At 53.8% G+C, this 5000-nt stretch overlaps 1 non-coding gene across 1 annotated transcript in view; it reads right to left on the reverse strand.

The window, feature by feature from the left end:
• Nucleotides 1-1436, reverse strand: part of LOC124746257 — a 1909-nt gene extending 473 nt beyond the window's left edge. The window contains exon 1 of the ribosomal RNA XR_007011300.1: nucleotides 1-1436. This exon is cut by the window's left edge and continues 473 nt beyond it. This is a non-coding gene — a ribosomal RNA (small subunit ribosomal RNA).
• Between the last annotated feature and the right edge of the window lie 3564 nt (nucleotides 1437-5000).

The following is a 5000-nucleotide window of genomic DNA, read 5'->3' on the forward strand; positions in this document are numbered from 1 at the left end:
GCTAGAGTCTCGTTCGTTATCGGAATTAACCAGACAAATCGCTCCACCAACTAAGAACGGCCATGCACCACCACCCACCGAATCAAGAAAGAGCTATCAATCTGTCAATCCTTCCGGTGTCCGGGCCTGGTGAGGTTTCCCGTGTTGAGTCAAATTAAGCCGCAGGCTCCACTCCTGGTGGTGCCCTTCCGTCAATTCCTTTAAGTTTCAGCTTTGCAACCATACTTCCCCCGGAACCCAAAAGCTTTGGTTTCCCGGAGGCTGCCCGCCGAGTCATCGGAGGAACTGCGGCGGATCGCTGGCTGGCATCGTTTATGGTTAGAACTAGGGCGGTATCTGATCGCCTTCGAACCTCTAACTTTCGTTCTTGATTAATGAAAACATACTTGGCAAATGCTTTCGCTTCTGTTCGTCTTGCGACGATCCAAGAATTTCACCTCTAACGTCGCAATACGAATGCCCCCGCCTGTCCCTATTAATCATTACCTCGGGTTCCGAAAACCAACAAAATAGAACCGAGGTCCTATTCCATTATTCCATGCACACAGTATTCAGGCGGGCTTGCCTGCTTTAAGCACTCTAATTTGTTCAAAGTAAACGTGCCGGCCCACCGAGACACTCAATAAAGAGCACCCTGGTAGGATTTCAACGGGGTCCGCCTCGGGACGCACGAGCACGCACGAGGCGGTCGCACGCCTTCGGCTCGCCCCACCGGCAGGACGTCCCACGATACATGCCAGTTAAACACCGACGGGCGGTGAACCAACAGCGTGGGACACAAATCCAACTACGAGCTTTTTAACCGCAACAACTTTAATATACGCTATTGGAGCTGGAATTACCGCGGCTGCTGGCACCAGACTTGCCCTCCAATAGATACTCGTTAAAGGATTTAAAGTGTACTCATTCCGATTACGGGGCCTCGGATGAGTCCCGTATCGTTATTTTTCGTCACTACCTCCCCGTGCCGGGAGTGGGTAATTTGCGCGCCTGCTGCCTTCCTTGGATGTGGTAGCCGTTTCTCAGGCTCCCTCTCCGGAATCGAACCCTGATTCCCCGTTACCCGTTACAACCATGGTAGGCGCAGAACCTACCATCGACAGTTGATAAGGCAGACATTTGAAAGATGCGTCGCCGGTACGAGGACCGTGCGATCAGCCCAAAGTTATTCAGAGTCACCAAGGCAAACGGACCGGACGAGCCGACCGATTGGTTTTGATCTAATAAAAGCGTCCCTTCCATCTCTGGTCGGGACTCTGTTTGCATGTATTAGCTCTAGAATTACCACAGTTATCCAAGTAACGTGGGTACGATCTAAGGAACCATAACTGATTTAATGAGCCATTCGCGGTTTCACCTTAATGCGGCTTGTACTGAGACATGCATGGCTTAATCTTTGAGACAAGCATATGACTACTGGCAGGATCAACCAGGGAGCTGCGTCAACTAGAGCTGAGCAGCCGGCCGCCCGGGAGTGTGTCCCGGGGGCCCGCGCGAACACGCAAGCGTCCGCTCAATCATTCTGCAAACAGGAGGAGGCTGAGCTCCCCTGCACAATACACCTCGAAACCCTCTCAGGTCCCGGCGGCGCGCAGCGCCGTCCCAAGTACTTGGTCGGGTTCGAGAGAGGCGCAATCGCCCGGAGTTAGGCGAGTAGACGCTTTCGGTGCGACCACCCGTGCTCCCAACTGAGCTTGCCGCTGCCGACAGAGGCCCGGGAGCGTGCTGTCGTGGCATTGCCGGCGGGAGACAACACGCGCCACCTACGGTGACCGGCAGCTCCAACGCCAGCGCCACAGAAGGACAAAAGCCCCACTTGGGTGCCGAAGCGAACTCTCCCAGCACAGCGCACGCGCTAACACATCCGCACAGCTGCGATACAAACCACCAGCGAGAACCGCTGGGGCGACCGAGCAGCAGACGGCGTCGCGGCGCCGAGCGCCGGGCGGCGGCGCATCCTCAACGCACACAGTCCTCAATCGGACCAGCACACTGAAGATGTCCACCGCGCTTCGCACCGGGCCCGCGAGGACCTACTTTGGCCGCACGGCGCCGCGCGCAGGGTGCGCCGGCGCGCAGCTGCGACGCCTGCCGCGTCCGTCGGCCGGCGCGCCTGCCACTGGCCGCCCCCACCAGCCGGCTGTAGCGCGTGCGCCCACGCACCGCGCGGCCAGCACGCCGGGAGGCGCCCCCTCACCGGCCGGGGACGGTCCCACCCAGCCACCGCCGCGTATCGCTTCACACCCAGATTCCGTTCAGTTTCGTCGGCATGGTGGGTATCGCTGGAACAACCGGTTCGTACCTCAACCTATCGTCGCCATCACCGATTCACCCCTAGCGAGAACAACCGCACCACAACAGGTTACCATTTGTTCATTTGCGTAACTTCACCAGAAAACGCAGGCGTCCATCGCCATTTGCAACTTCAACGATTATTGCATGCCTGTGTCAGGTGTCACGCCACACTACGTCTGCCCACATACACGCAACAAAATGTGCACGCCTAGACAATACGTGGAAGGTGGCCCCCGTACGTATGCGATGTCCATTGCTCGAACGACTGTCAACCGGCCTCTGTAGCATGTCGCAGATATGGAACGCGGTGCACCATGCCATCACGGTGTGTGAGGAGAGACGACTAGGTCCGAATACATCAACAGACAGCTCATGCTGATCGCCATCCACGGCGTCCGTTCCTCCCACACGTCTCTATGGCGTACCACACTGCAATCCAGCTCTCATAGGGAGACGACACGTAGCTGCGTGCACAATATTTGCACTGTATGGTCCGCCGTTTTTGGGCGCAGTCGTTGTACGGTCACACATGTGCCACGATGTATCATTCGGTACATAAGGACGAATGTGCAGTACAGATTGTGGTTTACGCGTACGACATTAGCGGACGGTTGACACAGGCCGCACCACAACGTAGCCTGAGTACGTCGCATGCGAAGGGCATTGAACATGCAAACTTCTCACCAACCAGCTTGCGAAGGCAGGGGGGCAAGGTGGGGACGTGGGGAGGGGCGGCATGTACGTCCTGCTGCCATCCACATTACAGTGTACAGCAGGAGCATGTGGAAAGTCAGCAAGACTTGCAAGGTGTTTAACATGAAGCGATACACAGGGGAGCGGGCAGTGCGAGTAGCGAACTATATTGCGAGGGTTGCGGGTGGGCAACACTACACTAATTGAACGAGTCGTATAACAATTACAGAGCAGGTTTAGGCGACAACATGGGTTACGTTAGGGGACAACGTGGGTTACGTTAGGGGACAACGTGGGTTAGGTTAAGGCACAACGTGGGTTAGGTTAAGGCACAACGTGGGTTAGGTTAAGGCACAACGTGGGTTAGGTTAAGGCACAACGTGGGTTAGGTTAAGGCACAACGTGGGTTAGGTTAAGGCACAACGTGGGTTAGGTTAAGGCACAACGTGGGTTAGGTTAAGGCACAACGTGGGTTAGGTTAAGGCACAACGTGGGTTAGGTTAAGGCACAACGTGGGTTAGGTTAAGGCACAACGTGGGTTAGGTTAAGGCACAACATGGGTTAGGTTAAGGTACAACATGGGTTAGGTTAAGGTACAACATGGGTTAGGTTAAGGTACAACATGGGTTAGGTTAAGGTACAACATGGGTTAGGTTAAGGTACAACATGGGTTAGGTTAAGGTACAACATGGGTTAGGTTAAGGTACAACATGGGTTAGGTTAAGGTACAACATAGGTTAGGTTAAGGTACAACATGGGTTAGGTTAAGGTACAACATAGGTTAGGTTAAGGTACAACATAGGTTAGGTTAAGGTACAACATAGGTTAGGTTAAGGTACAACATAGGTTAGGTTAAGGTACAACATAGGTTAGGTTAAGGTACAACATAGGTTAGGTTAAGGTACAACATAGGTTAGGTTAAGGTACAACATAGGTTAGGTTAGGTTAGGTTAGGTTACACGTTGTTGTAAGGAAAGGTGTAGGGGGGGGGGGGGGCGGGGGCGGCAGGTTCGTTGATAGTGATTATAGTAAGTGAATGCTTGTGACATGATCAGATTTGTCACGTCAGGATGCACCTTTGGCTTATTAGAGGCGGCGCTCCAATTCTATGCTTGTGTGAGACCTGTGTCTTTGACTCATGTCATTGTTTGTGCGCTGTGACAGGAGGTACTATTGTGATGTTGGGTGCACCGTTGTATAGGACATGTGTGGGTGTTGGTGCCTGGTCTGCGCAATGGTGGATGTCGAAAGGCTGGGATATTGTATTTTCCGCATGGACCTCCTGGTCTGGTTGTGATAGTGTGGATTGTGTAATGTGGCGGAGAAGATGCACTGGATGTTGTTCCATGCTGGTGCTTACATATTGTATGTGCGCCTGTTAGAAGCAGAGAGTGGTGCGTGATCAGAGTGTCTGGCTGACGTGTGGTTCCCATTGTGGGCAGACTCTTTCAGCATGTATACGGACAGTTGTGTATATTTATTGTAGTTTGATGGCTCTGCATTGATTACTAATCAGCGCCGTGTGTACGGGTAATCTGGTTCCAGTCCAAAATGTTCCATCTGTGTACATTAGTGACAAAGACTCCCCCCATGCAGTGGGGCTCGGTCTGTTATAGCTCTTCCGCGTAATATATTTGCCCCACGTTTTTGCGACTGCGAGTGCGAGTGCAACGCGCATGGGGACCGACATGCTGATGGCTCGGTATCGGACGCCGTACAGTGAGCAACGCGATCGCGTCTCTCGCTCGTAAGTGGTACAGGTCGCGGCTCATGTATAGGGACAGCGGGAATGTCGCATATTGGAAATAACTCTTCATGAAACGCAAGTTATAGGGGTGGATTGCACTTTACGAGTGCGGGAAACTTCCGCCGTTCATCCGCTGGAGGTGCGCGTGTGGCGGTTGGGGTGGTGCACGAACGGGTGCGGGTGGAGTCATTGCCGGTCCACGGCTTCGTGCGGCAGAGCCACTGGAGATTGGGTGCTATGGTCGACAGAGGCTGCAGGCTTTGTG

This window comes from Schistocerca piceifrons, unplaced genomic scaffold, assembly GCF_021461385.2.
Source record: "Schistocerca piceifrons isolate TAMUIC-IGC-003096 unplaced genomic scaffold, iqSchPice1.1 HiC_scaffold_349, whole genome shotgun sequence".
Lineage (NCBI taxonomy): Eukaryota > Metazoa > Arthropoda > Insecta > Orthoptera > Acrididae > Schistocerca > Schistocerca piceifrons.